Below are 22,301 nucleotides of genomic sequence, written 5' to 3' on the forward strand. Positions count from 1 at the left end.
TCCCAATGCTTAGACAGCTCTGGCGCAAGGGGATAGCGAGCCAGCATCTTTTTGAGGCACAAACTTCGTACCCGGATTTTCCCAGGGTTCCTGACGTATATCCACTAGGTGATCAGAGTGAGGTAAAACCTGTTTAACCACCTTCTGATGCTTGAACCCATCTGGTTTCTCAGGAGGCACGGATGGCTCGGGATCATCCGTAATCTGCAGAATTAACTTAATAGCCTCCACAAGGTCAGGAACATCCACATGTGAACTACCCTCCCCATCAGCCATATCTGAGTCAGAACCTGTGGGGTCACACTCGCTTAGAAGACCTCTTGGACTTAGGCGAGCGTAGGTCAGAGTTTTTAGTAGTCAAGGACTGGTACAACTTCTTCAATTGAGCAGATAAATCATTCGCCCACGGCGGGTTAGCTGCAGGGACCACATATGGTTGTACCGGCATTAAGGGTCCCATAGGGAGTGTTAGTTTATGAACTAGCGTATGCAGAAGCGTGGAAAAAGCGGCCCACGGTGGGTCAGTATGTGCCCCCGTTGCCACAGTCCCACTGGGGGCAAGGAGCCCCCAGAACCAGAGCCCACAGCTGCTATAATCTTCTCATATGTGCCTGTGGCTTCAGCAACACTAGCAGTGTATTCCGCCCCAGAACCGTTATCCTCAGAAGCAGACATGATATATCTTGCAGTATGAGGTAACACAATACAATTAACAGAAGCACAATATCCCAAACCCAAATCCCTGCGCAGTGTAGTCAGCACTAGCAGAGATAAAGGAGAGATATGGTGACCAAATCACAGAGAAAAATACGTAATACAGTATATCTTTGTGAAAATCCTATATTAGATAACACCTGACGCACCAAGCCCCCTCAGGTTATGGAATATAGGGATAGCAGGTTGAGTGAAAGACACGAGATGGACAACACTCAGCTATCAAATGCACAAACAGAAGGTCACAGTTTGTACAATGCAGAGGTTATTACTGACAATAATACTGCACTGGACTAGCTTACACAGCTATATAACAGTAGATATAACAGTACACAGTAAGAACTGGATGTATATCACAGGGTAATTGTACTATAAAACCCTGACTAAATGCACTCTTTCTTAACTATCACTGACTAAAAAGGCAGGTAGAATACTTAAGTGTCATGTAAAGGCACAGCGCTGACAACCAGGCGGCTTTACATAGGAGGAATTGCCCAAGCAGTCCCAGAAACAGTGAGCTGAGGAATAATGGCGCCGCAGACACTGACTGGGAGTGAGGAAAAGACAGATATGCAGCTCCAGAGCGGGAACATTTGCGGGAAATGGCGCCCTGGGGCTGGGGGAGGGGCTTCAGGTCTAAGCCTTATCCACCTTGCTGGCAAAACCACCGGGTACTGTGGGCGATATAAGAAGTGGTTTAGAGAGAAAACCCGACCTGTGCCCATGCCCTGGTGATCTAGTGGGATCGCCTGTATCCACAGTGTCCACCGCCAGCGCGCGCGGCCCGCCTCCCACTGATCGCGATAAAGACCGGGTCCCGCGAGCGGGACACACTTACCACCTCCCGAAGCGCGGCCACGCGATCCTGGAGAGCCCCAGCCGTGTGTGCCTAACATGAAGAAAACTGGAGCCTCCGCTGTAGGTACCCGGCAACCAGGGCTCGGGAGTGTACAGCGCCGCTGGGGAGAGCTGGAGCTGCAGCAGAGAATGTCACAAGACATTTACCACCGCTGCTGCCCTTGAAGTCTTCACTTTTTATCTCATAAAAAGCTTTTCTCAGGGCTGCTTGGAGCAGCCCCTCTGTTAAGTGCCTGCTTACTGCAGCACCAACTGACAAACTGAGCTCCTGTGCTGGGAGGCGGGGTGATATTGGAGGCGGCCCTGTGCATTCTGGGAACAGTCAAGGCTTTGAGTCTGTTGGTGCCTCGGATCAAGATCCTACTCTACACCCCATTGTCCAGACTTGTGGAGCCCAGTGTACCCTGCAGCAGAAAGTATGAATGTAGGCTAGTAGTGCAAATTTGCAAGATGGCCACAAGGTGGCAGTGGTGGCAAGGGAGAGATATTGGTTAAGGACACTGGTATAGAAGAACATCAGGGATTCTATACGATTTATAGCAATGTCTTAGACAAAGTCAAATAGGGTATGACAAGGACATCCCGATGAATGGAGCTCAGGTGCACTATGAACAGTTTGAATAGCTGAGGAGAGGTCTAATACCGGAACAAAGCAAATAGGGTGGGGGGGGGGGGGGGTGAGGGGATGAGAGAGGGGGTAGATAAAAAAATAGGGATTGGGATGAAGGTAATGGGAGAGTGCAAGGATAACACAAAAGGAGAGCAAGGAATCAAGTACATGATAAGGTAGAAATGTGAAAAGGTGTTAATATAGAAAGGGGATAACAGATAGTATTAGTACCGAAGGACCTCTCTCCGGAGGTCTGGAAGGGCACCAGGAACGCCTGCTGCTCTGTATCCCTAGGTAGTGGTCACAGATATTCATTGGCTATAAGAGTCTCTCTCTTTGTGGAGGGAGTCACTAACACTGCGGTTGCAAGCCAGGAAGTCGGAAAGGAACTGCCCGGGAGCCTCCACTGTGCGGACCCGCCAAGGATCTCAGAAGCTGAAGGGTGCTCCCCACCAGCCTACCCCCACCTCCACTGCACCGCAGCCTGCAGAGAGACGCAGCCCGTGAGATAGGCGTCAGCGGGAGTAGGCAGCAGGAGACAGGGATCCGCCAGGACTAGCCGCTGCGGCTCTCCCTCGGGGCCGTATACTTGAGCAGCGGTGTCACCTCCGCTCTCCGATCACACGGCTCCAGCCAGGTAGAGTTACACTCAGCCGCAGGGTGTGGAGTGAAAGCGCAGGAGGCAGGGGAACCACGTCCCTCGATCCCGCCAGGAGTCTGCTTGTAAGGAAGCGGGTCCGGGTGTGCAGTCTGATTGCCACCGTCTTCAGCTGGAACTAGAGTTGGCTACTGAGTTGCTGTCTCAACACAATGACTCAAACCATTTAGAAGTTCAAATGATTCGAGTCACTCTCAGTTTGGTGTGTTGAGACAGCCCCCAGTAACCTCTCTCAGTCAATCACAGTGATTGGGTGGAAGCACACCTGGCTGACACTCACTGGGAGGGAGCAGTGTGACGCTGCTCAGTGTCAGGGCTGCTGCTGTGCCTGACTTCCTGTGACAACGAGTTAAGACAGTGAACAACTCAGTGGAGATTCATAGGATTCATTAATGATTCATTCAGTGCAGCTGAATAGATGACAAACTACCAGAGGTCTGAGTCACTGAGCACTGACTGCCTGTGAGACTGCTGCAGACTCAGTGGAGATGGATCAGATTCATTACTGATTCATTCAGTGCAGCTGAATAGCTGACCCACTCCCAGATGTCTGAGTCGGGTGTCGATCATTGGGTCCACCCTGTCTAGGTCAACAGTCACTAGGTCGACCACCAAAGGTCGACACTGAAGGTCAACACATGAACAGGTCAACATGGTCATTAGGTCAACGCAATTATATATATATATATTTTTTATTTTTTTTTATTTTTGGGGGGGGCCGGAAAGGTACTAAAACCCCCAAAAAAACCTGTGTCGACCTTTTGTGTGTTGACCTTGCCCATGTTGACCTAATGGCCATGTCAACCTTGCATATATGTTGACCTAGTCATGTGTTGACCTTTAATCAGTGTCGACCTACTCACTGTCCACCTTCAGTGGTCGACTTAGACAAGGTCAACCTAAAGACCAGATACCGTCTGAGTCACTCCCTCCACGAGTCCCAGCACTGTCAGCAGTCTCTGCACTCACTGCATGTGCACAGTCTGCAATGCATTACAAAAGAGCCATGTACTGAGACACTGTCTCGAGACACTACACTGAGCAGAGTCATGTGTCTCAACTCACTTCACTGTATCTCTGTGCCCATGACTAGCTGGAACCTCTTCAGCCGCAGCGACGAGAAGCAAATAAGCACCCGGCTGTCGCAGTGGGACTGAGGGCACCTTCAGATAAGAAGGGGTTATGAGAGTGGGCGCAGGTGTAGGAAAAGCTGAAAGGCAGCTTCAGTATTGCACACGTGGCACAGATGCAGAATGGCGCCAGGCAAATTCACTCCAAGGGGGGCCAAGCATTTGGCTGGACTCCGGGGAATAAAAATATAGCTTCGGTCTGTCGAAAAAGTCTAAGCGGTACCTGCAGTTAACCCTGTCCATAAATGTCCTTTTAATAACCAGGTGGAAGTAAAGATGACACACATGTAGAAGGTCAACAAGACCCCCTAACACTGGAACAGTATAATGTTGTCAAAAAGAGCTACAAATACATAAAGTACGTTCCATAACTTATATAAAAATGTATTACACAACTTTACACTATGAGTCATGCATGCATCCCAACATGACCCTCTCCAGGATGGACACAATGCTCTGCTTCTGGACTTTCCTCTTAATTTATGATTGCGGGCACCTGTGTTGAATGGGTTAATAGATGAGAAAGGTGTTTCAGCGAAGGTGCCGGAAATCATAAATTAAGAGGGAAGTCCAGGAGCAGAGTATTCTGTCCATCTTGGAGAGGGTTATGTTGGGAGGTATGGTCATGTTTGTTTTAACCAGGCCTATGGGTAACATTTGAAGTACATATGAAAGCTTAGGAAATAATATTTTCTTCACACCACAACCTGGCCTAGGAGAGACAAAAGTAATAAATGCCAGCTGTCCAAAAGATGTTCAATTTTAAACAAAACAGGTAAAATTTGCCCGGTATAAACCTGACAGCTGAGGAGTGATATGAATATCTAGGTATTTCAAAGTTTTATCTGCTCTAGTAAGCTGCGAATGAGAAAAAGGGAGCGGGTCAAAATTAGAAGGAGGGCCTAAATGTAAAAATTCAGATTAGTGTAAATTGACCCTGTATCCCGCAAATGAACCAAAAGAAGCCAGAACCTCAATAGCCATGGTAACCGAGAGGGCTGAGTTAATTATAGACAGCAACATGTCGTCAGCAAAATGAGCCAACTCAGATTCCTCCTGACGCACTTGGATCCCGGCAAAAGAGGCATTAGCTCTTAGGGCAATAGCAAGGGCTTCCAGGGCCAATGCAAACAAAAGCGGCAATAAATTATGCTGAAAAGTAAAATGATCCCCAATCTGAGCTAAAACATTGTCAAATTCCAATTTACATTTCAAATAAGCATCCTTAGTTGAAGGATTAGGCTTACATTTAAAAGCTTCATAACTTTCAGTGAGTTGCAGCTGGGCAGAAACATAAGTAGCTGTAACATCCTTATAGTGATATTTCGTGTAAGGCATTATTGTCCAAGTATAGGTTTTAAAAATAATCCATCCAAGTGGCCTCGATCATGTTCCTAAATTTCAGATAGTTAGTTAGATTTGTAGGAAAACACCACTGGCGGTCAACAATATGTGTTAAGGGAAACCACACCAAGATATGGTCCGAAATACATATCGGTTCGATGTTGGACGCTGACACTCTGGGTAGTAAGTGTGTGGCCAGTAATAAGTAATCAATACACAATAAGGTACCATGCGCAGCAGAAAGGCAGGATTATTCATGCTCACATCAGATAAATGCAACTGCTGTGCAAAGAAAGGCACACCATGTCTGGGGGTAGGATGTGGACTTCTACGTCCACAAGATTGCTTATCCATCACGGAGGAGGAAATCAGGTTAAAGACACCCCCTACAATTAGCTCAGCGGATGCAGGGATGGAAAGTTTAGCCAACAGACGTTTAAAAAAACAGTTTAGCATAAACGTTAGATGTATAGACATTACAGATAACAGATAGTATAATATCATATTGCATAGTTTGAATTGTTTATATTGTTTGTATTGTTTTTCGGAAAGGTAATAGGGAGCTAGAGTTGTCAAGCGAATGGGTGGGGCCGTGATTGAGAATCTCACTCAATGCACGTTGTGCAAGATGTATGAGCACCTGGAGCAACCATCCCAGTGTGAATACATCTGCGCGAGGTGTGTGCGAACGGTTGCTCTGGAAGCCCAGGTAACTGATCTAGAGCAAACCGTTATGCAGCTGAGAGATATTCACAATCTCGAGCAAAACTTACATAGAACGGTGGATGAGTTGCAGGTGGGACACTGGTAGATGAGGATGACAAGGTAGCCAGTTCGGTCACAGTTAGAAGGAAGAAAAAGAAGGGGAGGCACGACATATCTTAACTACCAAACCCCAATAAATTTGCATGATTTGACGTAGATTCGGAGGGTGGTAGTGAGGAAATGACGGAGCCGGAAGAGACTGTTTCCTCTAGCAATCGGAGGAGCGGTCCCTCCAGCACAGATGGGGTAAAATAAAGCGAGGTACCTAGTCAGACTGTGGTGGCAGGGGATTCTATTATCAGGAAGACAGATAGGGCAATCTGCTACCGGGATACAGTCTGTTGACTCCCGGGTGCTCGGGTATGGCACATTGCGGACTGGGTAGAGAGATTGTTGGGAGGGGCTGGGAAAGACCCGGCGGTCTTGGTGCACGTTGGCACCAACGACAAAGTTAGTGGTAGGTGGGATGTCCTTAAGAAAGATTATAGGGACTTAGGCCAGAAACCAAAGGCAAGGACATCTAAGGTAATATTCCCAAAATATTACCTGTGCCACACGCTGGCCCAGGGAGGCAAAGGGACATTAGGGAGGAAAATGTGTGGCTTAGAGACTGGTGTAGGAAAGAGGAGTTTGTGTTCCTGGAACACTGGGTGGACTTGTCAGTCAGGCGCCATCTTTTTTGTCACAATGGATTGCATCTGAATGAGGAGGGGGCAGCAGTGCTGGTGAGAAAGATGGTTAGAAGGTTGGAGGAGTTTTTAAACTAGGTGCCAGGGAGTAGGGTTTAGCTACAAACTATGGGTCATGCAGTGAGAATAGTGAGGATGGAGGTAGTGAACGAAATGGGGGTGGAGAAGGGGGGAGGGAAGGAGCAGCCGGCAAGGGTATTAACATGGGTATTACCAAAGGTATTGCCAAAACACTGACTTAACGACGATTATGGGTCATCATTACTGCATATAGAAGATGATGTCCTTAGCACAAGGGGAAATACTTATCTTAATTGTATGTATTGTAAACATCGATTTACATACAGGACTAAAAGCAACACTTTAAAAACACATTAAATACACTTTAAAATGGAGCAGCTGCGTCCGTACCGTGTACGTACTTTGCGTACAAACCAGTTGATGTGCGGTGGGGTGAGGCAGGTGAGGCAGAGCGTCTCCTGTCATACTAACGTTTGTGCCAGAGTTTTGACTGTATAAAGTATATGAAAAATACAAAGAATATGCTTGAAATATCTTGTCTGCATTATTCTAATAGTTTTTATAGTCAAAACTCTGGAGTAAAAAGTCTATGGCAGGAGAGGCAGTGCCTCCCCTGCTTATCTATTCAGCACATCTCTGATCAAAACCCAGCAAATTTCCAGGAGTTTATACTGCTGTACCTATGTATAATGCCCACATGTACACTTTGGCTCATAGCTCTGGTGCTAGCCAGTGTCTCCTGAGCCATTTAGCTCACCGCACGTCCCTGGTACAAACGCCGCGCTGGACGTACAAAGTACACGCAGTGCATACACACCCAAAGACACGCCGTGAGCACTCTGCAGCTACACGTGTGACTGAAATACACTTATAACCTTAGCAGGGAAAAGAGACACAACATCAGATTGTATTTAAGATGCTGGGTACTGACACACCAACATATAATTGCTGAAAGGGGGTTACAATAACAACAATACAATACAATAGAAAAATGGCTACAGTCAATGGTACATACGTTTTGGTTTCGCCTGCGCTTCCCGTCCGGTCCTCAGTCATCAAGGTAGATGACCTTCAGAGTCTGTGTTAGTGACCTGGCCTGCAGCTGGCTTTTTATACATTTATCCAAAACCTAACACAATGGAGACTGCAATCTCTTTGTCCATTGGACACAGGGATGGTCATTTACAGTACAGGAGAGGTCATAGGTCAGTTTGAATAGGTGGGCGATGTCTGTTCCAGGTGCAGTTGCAGATGTTCTCCTCTGGGTTCTCGCCGCATATCAAGAGCACAGTACATACAGTTAATGTTTATATTCTGCTCCTGCGCATAACTATGCGCAGGAGCGTGTGATCTTCTGCAAACTAACACCGGAATATTGCTCTTAAAATACCCTATAGCTGGATACCAAACACCACCTTATAACCTAGTTCTGCCCCCTCCTGTTCTGAAAAGGTGAATCCCTTTGTTCTTATACCATTTAAACATGTGTAACTCACTGGTGTGGTGCAGGGAGACTATGTGTACATTGTGCACTATTTGGATTAAATATGTAATGTGTTTTTAGGGCTTTTCCATGCGATCATAAACACTATCGTAATTACTCATACCACGCGCTAATACGCAGGACCGACCATACGCAAATTGCGAATATGCGCACGCACGGCAGAACAAGTACGCGCACGGAGGCCATCTGTGTGTAGTTTGTACGTGATGTGTATACTGCAATATTTTCGACTTCGACAGTCCACCCTTTGGCAGTCATCAATAACTGCCACTAACTAATCAATAAACAGAAAAATATCTATACAATATATACAGAAGCTTGGATGATCGGGGAAGAGTTGTAGGTGGGAAATATATGACCTAGTGGGATAGTAAAAAGCATGTATGTATGAATCAATGCCTGAGGGGCATGTATCATTGTGCCGTATATGTTCTAAGTAAGCTTCGAGGTATTGCGAAGTATACATTAAATCCTTCTCATCCCGTATTAAGGGTCTGTAAATGGGCAAACAAACACTACCGAGCTCTTTTCGGCTTCTTATTCCAACAAATGGGGTGCACATTTAGTTGATGATACATGGAGGGGGAACATATATGCGTGCTAGTATATGTGGCTATCACCTGTCAACTATGTGTGCCATTAACTGGGTTTGCAGAGATGAAGATAAGACACATATATAAAAATACATTCACATAAACACTTTGGGTAGGGCTGATGTCTTTTCCGGTTGGAAGTATCAGGGCAGAGGGGAAGACAAAGAAAAACAGGTGAAAGAAACAGGCCATGAAGTTCACTTGCAATCCTTATCATAACGCTGTCTCTATTGAGGGGTCATAAATTAAATCTGCTGCTGTAACAGCGCCCTCGCTCCTTAGACTCATCAAATTTGTGCTGCGCTTGCGCCGAAGTTAGAATTCAAACACACCTGAATATCAGACCAATACTTATGATGACTCCCAGGATACAAAGGAGAAACTTCCCCACACTCATAATGACATTCTGTGCCCACTCTCCTAACCCTGAGAACCATTTGCGTGGGTTCAACCATGAGACCCAGCCGGTCAGTTCATTACCCACAGTCGCTAAGGTAAGGTTGTGCTTCCTCCTGAACTCCCACTTCAACTGCAAGATCTCGTCCATCTTCTGATTGATGATCCCCGTGGGGTTCGGTAGTGCTGTTCGTAATATATGTACAGCACTTCACACCATATTGAGTTGCCAGAGTAACACAGTACCCACCTGTCACGGCTGTAACATAATTAAGGACCATCCTGTGCTGATCAGTTCCTTATTGTAGGCTTGTAACACCCTTCCTGTATACCTGAAGGTGTCATCATACATTTCAGTGATATTATCTATCAAGTTCACTAGCGCATGGATATACCTATAATTTATAGTTCCTCTGGCAGGTGATGTCTAATGAGAGAAGGAACTGAATCCCGGTGGATTCATGGATCAAATCGGAGGCTGCGTGCTCTGCCCTATCTATGAGGTGTCTCTTGATGATGTGTTCATAGTGAGTACGAGTATAAGGAGTCTGAGCACTGCAGTGAACGTCTTTCATTTCATCGTCGGTTATGGTCATGACCTCCGGTAGTACTCTCCCAGTATAACACAATCCCTCAGAGCTCGGGGCAAGCCACTTGTATGCTTTCCTCCCACATATAAAATAGGCATCGTCTGGGAGAACATAGGGGACAAAATGTAACATCACCATATTGCAAACTTTCCATGTAAAGAAACCGATCCTTAGTTCTCTCATTTGCTCAGTACAAGTATCGGGCTGGATGATATGGGCACAATACCCTGACGATACTTTTCCAACCCACATGGTCTTGCTTCCACGTGTATACCTATACCGAAAATACCTCCCACTGTTGGCTATCTGGCGTACAAGTTCAGAGTCAATAGGTATCTTATCAGCTCTGTGTGAAAAGGTCATTGTCTGGTTATTCCACATCACTTCCCAATTTCCTGGTTGGAAATTGGAAATATTAAAACACAATAAGGACCTGTCTACATGATACTGGTGGAGCTTCAAGCTAGGGGGCCTAGAGATATTGAATTTCTTGTCCACCGGTCTCCCACCCTGTAATTTGAGTACCTCACCTATTGCTAAAGGGTATGGTACTAATCCTGGCTTACTCTGACCTTGAGGTACCTGTGAGCACACCCAGCATTCTGTCTGGTTTAAGACCTTACCCACTAGTGAGTGGTAATCACTCAACGGATGTCAGTCCATGTCGATATTAATGTTGGACTGACATCTCTGGATGCACCTATCTTCGACTATGTTCTCACAATTCCTACAAATACAATATTCATCAGACAATAACCCTTCACATTGCCTCCAAGCTCCATGACTACCAGAGCGCTTACTGATACCAGCCTTTACTCGAGTGATGTGCTGCTCCTGAGATCCTACAAATCCGTACTCGCCATCAGAAACCATTCCAGATCCTTGCTCGACCTCTCTGGGACCCTCACCAAAACAAATTGTCCTGATCAAAAACAGAATTACTAGCAGAACCCAAAATGCAGTGTCTTGTGATAGATCCATTTCGTTAGGGAAAGAAGGAAAATAAGGAGAAAAGGAAGGAAAATGCAGGGGGGTGAAAAAAGAAAACGGTGCGACAACCGTCCTTGGTCTTGTTGCTCTCCGCGCTCAGGTTCCTTTCAACAGTCCTGCCTCTCAACTTTCCCAGAACAAACACTCTAGTGATACAAGGTTCTGTTTGCCTTGCTCTTTGAACACACAGTTCACTTGGAACACACAGTTACTAAACTACTTTGTCACGAGTTCTCTCCAGGTCAGCGACCTTCTTGCAGTGGGGCGAGTGGACCGAAGTCTCTCTTTCGGTGACCTTTAGTGCTGTCGTGCTGGTTAACAAGACTTGGTACGGTCCTTCCCACCTGTCAATGAGGCAACCTGAGCGTAAGAAATTTCAAATCATTACATAATCCCCAGGCTCAATGTCATGACAATTACTGTTCGGTAGGTCAGGAATCACCAGCATTAGATTTCTTTGTTGATTTCTCAGCTACCGGCTCATCCTAACCAAATATTTCACAGTCACTTCATTATTGCATTTCAAATCATCCTGGGGGTCTATCATTACATGAGGTTGTCGACCAAAAAGAATTTCAAAGGGTGATAAGTTAAGTGGAAACCTGGGAGTGGTTCTGATGCTGTACAACACTAGTGGCAAAGCTTCTGGCCACAGCAATCCAGTTTCAGCCATCACTTTGCTCAGCTTGTTCTGAATAGTGCTGCTCATTCTCTCCACCTTTGCACTCGCCTGTGGCCGGTACAGAGTATGCAGCTTGCTATTAATTCCCATCAGTTTGCACATGACCTGAAAGACTTCACCTGTAAAATGGGTACCCCTATCACTTTCAATCATTCTAGGGATACCATATTTACACACAAATTCCTGCACAATTTTCTTCGCAGTTAACACAGCAGTATTTGTGGAAGCGGGAAATGCTTCTACCCAGTTGGAAAACACATCAATACATACTAACACATATTTCAAATTCCTACAGGGTGGTAACTGTATGAAGTTGATTTGTATTACCTGAAACGGTCCGTCTGTCAGAGGGATATGGGATGGCTCTGTTGGTATTGTCTTTCCAATATTCTTCCTCAAGCAAGTAAAACATGTCCTTGCTCTCTTACCTGCATGAGAAGAGAATCCTGGCGCACACCAGTAGGCTCTTATCAGCTTGCACATACCCTCTTTGCCCAGATGAGTCAGACTGTGTGCCGCCTCAGCTAGACTTGGAAGATATACTCTGGGGGCCACTGGCTTACCGTGTCCACCTGTCCAAAGTCCTGAGGACTCCTGACCATACCCCTTCAACTTCCAGCCGTCTTTTCCTGTAGGGAACACAAATTGTGCATTTCAATTTACTATCATGTGTTATCAGTTGTGTGAAGTAAACAGTCTCTGGATAAAAGAAGAGAGGGGAATAATAGTAAAAGAAAATTGTCAGGTTTGCGTTCACCATCAGGCTGTCACACCATCATGCATATTGGTGTCTATACACAATCTCCCTTCGCCAGTATTCCCATTCTCCACCCTTTGTGCATGACCAGGCACACTGTAGTAATACTGGTGTCATCGTGCTGGTGAGATATACTGGATTTGGGCAGAACTCTGACGGACCGAGTAGGCATATGGTGTTTGAACTGTAGTCGGGTCCATGTATTGTACCCTCCTGTCGGTGAACGTAAGAGATGAGGAGGATACTTTGAAGAAATATCACATAGAGGTTAGTAACAGATAAGTTTGTAGAGGAAAAGAGGATTTTATAAAATTTGACAACTGGATTGGGCACTATGGGGAATGACTTTTCTTCTAGGTCTACACCCCTTAAAAAAAATTCTATGTGTCGTATCTTTACTGGGACTATCCCAGCCATCAATCTAGTGTCCTGTCCATCCTAAATTCATAGGGAACCCGGTATCTGTGAGATAATTTCCTCTACCTGTGATGGACATGAATCTAGAACAGTGAAATGCAATATTAGTCTTCGTGGGTATCCAACATACTTTGTACTTCCTGGGCGGGAGCACGCTATATGTATACCATATCTAACAAAATTCCTGTTAAGTTAATCAGGGGCCATTTCTGCTAGAGACAGAAGCAAAAGTTTAGAGGCCTCATCTTAACCCCAGCACATTTTTGTCGAAAGGGTAAAGTTGCATTTATTCCATTCTTCCCATTAACCGAATCTGTGTTTTCTATATGGCTCATGATTCCTTACTATATGTCCCTTGATCCCGTCTATGTGTTTAATAATGTGGCTTGTTTTCTCTGTCTAGGGGTCTATATTGACTATGTGTCCTACTACTCCTACAATCTCTGGCAAAATGTCCTTCCTTTTTACAAATGTAACACATTCTCTGTCTTTTCCAAACAGCAGGGGTCTGGGGTTTGGGCTGATGAGGCTTTCCTGTCAGAACCTGTAGACTTACTGTCATCAGCTTCTCCTCCTGTTGTTCTGTGCCTAGCAATATTCTTGTGGTGTTCCATTGCGCACTCTCTAAGACAAGCTACTGTGACCCCTCTCCAATTTGGCAAAGATGTTCGCACCCTGTCCCTTAATGTCTTATTGAGCCCGTCCATTAGCACAGAGACAGCCACCTCCCTGTAATTCGCATCGTTCCCTGTATCCGATACCCCAATGTATCTATCCATTATTTGCAGAGCCCGATGGAAATATTCAGATGCCATTTCATTTTCTCTCTGTTTTATGGAGAAAATTTTTCTCCACTTAACAGTAGTGGGGAAATACAACTCTAGTTGCATGTTGATTCGCCCCACGTTTTCCCAATTGTGTTCGTCAGTCATAGGACCATCCAACTCTAATCTACAATCAGTGATAAATTGTGGGTGTCAATATTAGGGGGTAGGCATGCTTTTAAAACTATCCGCCAATCTTTGTTTGCCGGTTCATATGCATTACACAAATCCTTTACATACTTTTGACATCTGGCTAAATGCTTCTGGGGATCAGGGAATTCTGAAATGATTGACCGAAGTTCTAATCTGGACCACGGGCAATACATTGCATTATTCCTGGTGAGGATTACTCCCTGTCTATCGGTTCCCCCATTGGGAGTTACTATTTCCGAGACAGGATGTAATACTACCATTCTATTCCTAATCTGCTCACTGTGAGGTGTTAATGTCTCTGTGTAATGAACTGTCGCACACTTACCGATGTCTGAGATCTCACCAGTCCTTTCAATGGGGGATACTGTTACTGCTCTTACTGGTTGGACAGGCCCCACCTGAGTTTCCTGCAAGGTGACTGCCTGAATGAGAGCTGCGATTTGGCTGGGTCCTTCATCTTCCTGTGACCTATAACCTTGGAGAGACTTCAAAACAGGATACAACTTGCAATAGTAAGGGTTAATACATTGCTCTTGTATTCTACTATCATTTACAGATATACCATTGACTGTAGCCATCTCTTCCCTTTCGGCCTGTGTCGATAATGGTGTGTCCGTGCCCTCATTCCTGCTAGGTCTGGAACTTGCTTTGCGAATTTGTTCCCTTTGCACCTCCCCCTCTTGTTGCCACAGGTTTAAACAATCTTTATGTCTGATCCTTTGTTTTCTGGATTTAATCAGACATATTTTACTACCTACATTCTGCAGTACCTCTGGTTCAAAGCTGCCCACCCTAGGGAATGATACCCTATCTTTGTCAGTCATACGTACCCATTCGTTACAATAAACTTCAGCGTCTGGACCATATTTCCCACACATTATAAACCTCGCTGACCCCTTGGGCCGCGGCTCTCCAGCCTGAACCCTGGCTACCATACGTCTCTCACTTGAGCAACTGGCTCCCATAATTGTGGGCCTTTTCCCACAAACAACAAAATACTCAATGCAAGCAGACGGTGAAAGTTCTTAGAGCGCTTTCACCCACTCTCGCCCACGTTGGCCAGTACTACGATACACTGTCGATAGTGGATCGCGATGTACCCAACTTAGGGCCCCTAATTGGCTTATATTTACTGGAAGTTTTTTAGGAGTGACACCATTTCCAGTAAATATCTACCGTTGGAGATTTTCCTGAGAGAGACCAACTCCCTATACACTTGTACACAAATCACGCTTGTGTATGCTCTACACAGTGCTGATGATACTGCGATTTTACGTAAAAGCTCGTAAAGGGGTATCAAGTTGCACTATGTATCGCACCCACAAACATGCGGTCCAATCGCACAGTGTATATGTATTTGTTACCTACTCGCCCTACGACCACTGGAATCGAATCACAAGCTGCAAAACCTCAGCCGGAGCGTATCAAAAAACTATATGGGTCTCAATTCACAATTCCCCCACCATGCTCCTGTGCAAGTCTCCTCTCGACTTGCGTACTTCAATCTATACTAACGTGAGTCAGCCGTCTCACGCCGCCAAGCCTCCACTCACTTGGTGTACCAAACGACGGGATCCCGAATTCCGGGGTTAGAAATCTACTCACTCCTGCTTTCAGCTCACACAAATACACAGCGTTTTTCTGTACAGAAATTTTTTCACTCTTTCTGATCGGCAGCTTTTCCCCCAGAGGCAATACAGTTTAAACAAAAGTCTTATACTAATCTGCTTTTGAAACCGGATAGTTATGTGCTATTGTAGCATGGCTACTATCCCACCTTTTAATTGAACGAACTATCGTGTAATTTGTACTTAGCGTCCGCACTCTTATGCAACCTTGCGTAAACATGCGACCATGCATGCCTTTTACGCTGCGTGCGCGATCTTGTACTTTGTCCGAGTTCCGTGTACAAAATGTGCATCCGCAATAAAACAAATCACACAACCTCTATAAATGTGAGCAATACTAACTATAATCACTCACAAGAACAACTCACGCTTGTTCTGTGTAACCCTTTATGACTGGGCCAGACCTGCGTTTTGTGTTTTTATAATTACTTCCTTAAATACATTTACTTCAAATTTATTTATATAGCAAACAAATGTATCCGATTTCACACAGATCTATAATGACTGCAATAATCTATAATTTAAATGATATGATTCAGATTGGATAGCTATCTTGCAGAACATACACTGATATAAAAATACACATAATTATAATAATATTATATATATATGTATCATTCACTGGCCTCCTACGAGACACGTTACCTCTTCACTGCCTCTAATTTGCATCTCAAATATATGTGCTTTTCACTACTAAAAAAAAAGTAGTTACACAGGTCAATTTGCATTTCAATGGCTATACTCCCTAGTAAGCAGACTCTACAAGTCTTGGAAGAAAAGAGAGAGAAAAAAAACCTCCTTCCTTTTTCTATCTGTGTGCAACCCCCCACTTGATGTAAGGTAATTACACACAGACAAGAAGGAAAAAAACAAAACACTTATCTCACCATTTACTCCCACTAGGCCCAATTGAAACTATTTGTAATTGACTATGGCATGGGTTAAATAAATGCATTGGTAACTCATAAATGGTGCTGGATGTGACAAAGGAAACTGACTGTTCTGAGCAGACTGAAAATCAGCTATTTAGAAAGTGACCATCCTAAAATGACCACTGCTCCTCCCCCTTCCACATCCATGAGGTTTACACAAGATGGTGGACAGGCCATGTGGTTAGGCCAAAATGGAGGACAAACCATGCGGCTCCTTTGTCACAAAGAAATCACAAATTATACAAGCACCATAAGTTACTTTAGGCCTGAGTTTAAAAAAAAAAAACTATATCAAGGCTATGCAGCAACTTTTAAATGTAAATTCTGGCCGAATTGCGTCTTTTTTTTCGATTATTTTAGGATTCGACTGTACTCGACAGCCGAAACCCTCCACCCGGGACCATGAATTCGACATATTCAATACAAAACGCATTCGACACTCCCCTTGTCGAATAACGGACCAATCGTCGAGTAGTGGGTGTCCTGGATTCGACTTCCCGCCGTTTGGAGCCCTTTATAGGGCTTGTTTGCTGCGTGCTCAGCAGCCATTTTGTGAACCTGCAGAGAGGTGTGTGGAGGTGCAGAGCTAGCAAATTGGTTGTTGTTTGCTGTGGTATCGTTTGGACACCCAGCAGGCTTTAATCCAGGACGGACAGGAGGATACCTGTTACCCCGGAGGAGAGTCGTTTTCGGGGCAATTTCTACATTTGTAGGTAAGTACCATGTGGTCTGGCGTTGCATGTATGTGTTTGTGTAGTGGGGGGGTGCCATGAGGTGTACATGTGGCGTTGCTTTGGGGTGTTTGGGGTATGTATATGTGTGCAGGTATGTGTATATAGCTCCTGCTTGTATTGCTGTATGTTTTTTTGGGAGTTTTGTGTTTGGGGGTAGTCTTTCACTTTTTTTTTTTCCATAAAATGCATTTTGGGTCATGCTTTTGCATTTGTGTACCTCCAGCATGTGCAGGGATGCTCTTTGGCTTGTTTGGGGTGATTTTAGAGTGTTTCGGTATCTGCCATGTGGCCGACATGTGTCGTTGTTTGTTCCCAAAACATGTTTTTTTGCTCCTATTTTAGCACTGGTGCATCCCTGCACATGCTGGAGGTACTTTTTGGCTTGTTTGGGCTGACATTCACCGTGTCAGTATCTGCCATGTGGCCGACATGTGGTGTAGATTGTTTCCAAAACATGTTTTTTGCTCCTACTTTAGCACTGGTTGACCTCCAGCATGTGCAGGGATGCTTTTTGGCTGGTTTGGGGTGATTTTAGAGTGTGTTGGTATCTGCCATGTGGCCGACATATGTCATTGTTTGTTCCCAAAACATGTTTTTTTGCTCCTATTTTAGCACTGGTGCATCCCTGCACATGCTGGAGGTACTTTTTGGCTTGTTTGGGGTGACATTCACCGTGTCGGTATCTGCCATGTGGCCGACGTGCTGTTGTTTGTTTCCAAAACATGTTTTTTTGCTCCTTTTTTAACACTGGTTGACCTCTGGCATATTCAGGGATGCTTGTACGGGGGTTTTGGCTTGTTTAGCTGAGGTTTTTTTAAATTTTTCAATTTTTTTTGTTGTGTTTGGTCCCACTTAAGCACTGGGGTCCCAGCAGCATGACGTGTTGTTGCATGTAATTATGTAATGTGTGTTAAATTTGTAAAAATATTTTTTTTTTCTTTTTACAACAGAGATGTCCAGGGACAAGCGGCCCCGATCCCCACCTTCCCCCCACCCCTCAGAAGAATTTTCCCTGCACAGCAATGAGGAGTGGGAGCCGACCCAGGAGGAGGATACGACCGAACAGGCATCCAGTGAACAGCCGCGGTCGTCAAGGGACCAAAGACAGAAGCAAAAGAAAAAGAAAAGATCTAGAAAGGTAAATACTGACAACACCTGCAGACACAATAGCATCCAACTTGACACACCCTAGTTTGCGCACTGCCATGCACACCTACAGGTATCTTTGTGCACTGCCAGGGATACTGACACACTCACAGGTACATACCGATCTTATTAAATGCATGGGTTTTTTTTTTATCCCTAAAGGCAAGAAGCCAGCCAGAGGATCAGTCGGAGGAGGAAGCCTCTGTTGAAGACGCAGGACAGAAGAAGCCGCGTGGACCCAGATACACTGAGGCGGAAAACTGTGCCCTAGCGGATGGCGTCGACAGGTCCTACGACGTTCTGTATGGACCAAGGGCACAGACCACAGCAGCTAAGACCAAGCGAAACATCTGGGATGCCATCGTGAGACAAGTCACTGCAGTATCTGGAAACCGCCGGAGCACCAGAAACTGCATGAAGCGGTACAGTGATTGCCGCAGACAGACCAAGAAGAAGAAGGGGATTCAGCGCCGACATGAGACAGCTACGGGAGGTGGTCCGGCTCTCAATCTGAAGTGGCTACCCTGGGAGGAAGTTATTAAAAGGGGCATGAACCCTGTCATGGTCCAAGGAGTTCGCGGAGGTGTGGACTCTAGCCGTCCTGCTGGCTTTCCCGAGGAGGAAGAACCGCCCAGAAGACGGAAGACGGCGGGAGACAAGCAGTCCAAAAGGAGGCCTGATGGTAAAAATACATTCAGATGAGCTGCACTAATCTTTTTTTTATTTTTTTTTATTTGCTAATGTGTTTGTTCTTTTTCCCCAGACACGCCTGCCCAGAGGACATCACCTGCGTGCAGGACATCGCCAGCGCGCGGACCATCACCTGCGCAGCAGGCATCGGCAGCAGCGCGCGGACCATCACCAGCGCAGCAAGCATCAGCAGTGCGCAGATCATCACCTGCGTGCCACATCGTCAGCGCGCAGAAAGTCACCTGCGCACCAGACATCGTCAGCGCGCAGACCATCACCTGCGCGCCAGACATCAGCGCGCAGAACGTCACCTGCGTGTCAGACACCGTTGGCTACCACACCACCAGCTGGGCGCCAAACTACATCTCCTGCGTGCAGGCCATCACCAGCTCGTCATCTCTCCAGGAGCTCTGGGTCTGTGACCGAAGAGCCTCAACAAGACACTACCCTTGTGGACCCATCACCCGAACTGTTTGAGTCAACAGGGTTAATGGACGAGACTTTTCTTGGGTTTGAAGACAGCCGTGCAGACGTATCCAGCAATACCCTTGAAAAGTCTTCGGAAATGAGGACAAGTGAAGCTCCTGGAGCAGCGGCACCACCGGATGGAGAAGGTTTTTATTTATTTTTTGTGGGGGGGGGGATGGCTGGGGGGGTCGCCATTTTTGTATAGTTTATTAACTTTATTATTTAATTTTTTTGCAAACAGAGGTGCCACGGACCAGCAGCGGACTTGCGTCGGGGATTGGTTCCTTCTTCAGGCCAGATCTTCTTCGGACGACGAGGTGGAAGTGCAGCAGCCCGCTGTTTCTACATCCCTGTGTGAGTAATTATCAAATTGTGAGCCTTCAAACAAATGTATGAATGTGTATACTAATTTCTAATTTTCTTTTCAGCTGCACAAATGCAATTGGTGGCAGACGTACAGGAAGGGCAGGATCCCTCAAATGTTCAGAGGGTACACACCCTGGCAGCAGAGATGACTGCCCGCCAGGATACCTACACGAATGTCGTTGAAACCAGACTGGACGCCATTGAGAAGATAATGGAGAAGATGGCAAACGGTCTGGTTGAAATGCAAAAGGCTCATGCCGACAGCACGGCAAAAACGCAAAAGACCAGACAAGAAGATCACAGGGAGACTATGGACATCCTTCACGTTCTGGCCACATCCATCAACCGGCTGGTGGATAACACATCATGCCTGGCACACAGCGTTGACAACATGTCGGAGAGCCAACGACATTTGGCATCCAGCCACCAGATCATCGCAACCACACTGCAGACGATAAGCTCCCAGAGCCAGCTCATCAACACGCTGGTGAACCACCACATCCGCCATCACAAGCCACACGGACGCCTCCTTCCCTTCCTCCACCACCATCCTGGTATGGACGGTCACAGCTGTACCAAGGATATACAGGGATGTACCCCACCCACCAGATGCCTCCACCACCAACACCGGCCGCATCATCTACACCCGCACGGCCACCGAGGCCAAATCAATGCACTCCACAGCCGCCCAGGGCATCGACGCCCCATCAGGAGGAAGAAGAGGATCCGGACGGACAACCACCATAAGCCCGGTCGTATTGTTTTATTATTTACTCTTATGTTTCATGTTTCCCTTTCTCCACCTCCATTAGTTTTTTTTTTTTCTTAAAAATGTTTTATGTTTGTGTTGGGCTCCCCCACTCTCGACCGGATACTACCAAGGAGCTTTATGTCTAGGCATACATGCGCGGGCATGTATGCGGGCGCTTGTGGTAACTGATGAAAGCTCCTTGTGGCTACATGTATGATGGGCCAAAGAGCTATTCTGATACCACTTTTTTTTTTTTTAAACAAACTCCTTTTTGTATTGGTGTAAAATAGGCTTTCACTATTGTGTGAATTTACTATTCACTAGTGTTTATTTTTGGCTTCTTCATAGGATTGGGTGGAAAATTGAAGTGGATGGCGTAGTTCGTGTTGTGCGTACCAAGGTGAGTAAAGCCATGTTTCAATGTATATATTCAAGACACTTTGGACCGCCTGCCCTTGGGGAACAACACAGTCCAGCAATGGGTCATGCTGGGCTGGGTGGTTCCACAAGTGCAGGCGTGTCAAAGTGCTGACCACTGACACCACTCTGCCACTTTGGACCGCCTGCCCTTGGGGAACAACACAGTCCAGCAATGGGTCATGCTGGGCTGGGTGGTTCCACAAGTGCAGGCGTGTCAAAGTGCTGACCACTGACACCACTCTGCCACTTTGGACCGCCTGCCCTTGGGGAACAACACAGTCCAGCAATGGGTCATGCTGGGCTGGGTGGTTCCACAAGTGCAGGCGTGTCAAAGTGCTGACCGCTGTCTTGACTCTGCCACTTTGGACCGTCTGACCCTGGGAACAACACAGTCCAGCAATGGGTCATGCTGGATTGTGTGGTTCCACAAATGTTCTTGGGAAAGGAATGAACATGACATCATTAGTGTCTTTACTTAATATTGAATTTTTTTTTCACAGATATCTACACAAGAAAAGAATGTAAAGAAGAACAAACACTACTTTTTTTGTTTTATTACATTTTATTTTTTATTCCAAAATTAAATACAATTATATTTCTTCAATAAATTTTTAAAATGAGAAGTTTTGTGTGTTTTTCTTTAAATTATTAGTAAATAAAATGTAATATATGAGATGCAGTGGTATTGTGTTAGGTCGCCCATGGTACAGCAGGGGAACTGTCGTTGCCCTTTTCATCCTGGATGATTCAAGCAAATCGGGAAGGATACTCCGCAAGACCTGTGGAAGAGTATAGTATGAGGTTCCAGGTATTGGTAATAGTGTCACCCTTCTAGGAAAAGACAAGTTACAAGCAACACTTTGACACAAGCAGGTTACAGCGGCCTTTGTCCCAAATGCAACCCTCCGGCACTTGAGAAACTACACATCCAAGCATGCCCTGACACAGCGTAAGCATTGGTGTATCAGGGCATGATTGAATGTGCAGTTTTGCAAATGCCGGAGGGCTGCACCTTAGACATGCCGGGGTTACTTGGACAAGAGGGAGTTTTGGGCAATACATCTCACCTGAGGGGGGTTGTTTGCTACATGGCGGAGGTTCAGGTCCACATCACAAGTTGGTCGCCCATGGTACAGCAGGGGAACTGTCGTGTCACTTCACATCCACGCAACTTGGGAAGGATACTCCGCAAGACCTGTGGAAGAGAATAGTATGAGGTTCCAGATATTGGTAATAGTGTCACCCTTCTAGGAAAAGACAAGGTACAAGCAACACTTTGACACAAGCAGGTTACAGCGACCTTTGTACCAAATGCAACCTGCCAGCACTTGAGAAACTACACATCCAAGCATGCCCTGACACAGCGTAAGCATTGGTGTTTCAGGGCATGATTGGATGTGCAGTTTTGCATATGCCGGAGGGATGCACCTTAGACATGCCGGGGTTACTTGGACAAGAGGGAGTTTTGGGC

Source organism: Pseudophryne corroboree, chromosome 4, assembly GCF_028390025.1.
Source record: "Pseudophryne corroboree isolate aPseCor3 chromosome 4, aPseCor3.hap2, whole genome shotgun sequence".
Classification (NCBI taxonomy): Eukaryota; Metazoa; Chordata; class Amphibia; order Anura; family Myobatrachidae; genus Pseudophryne; species Pseudophryne corroboree.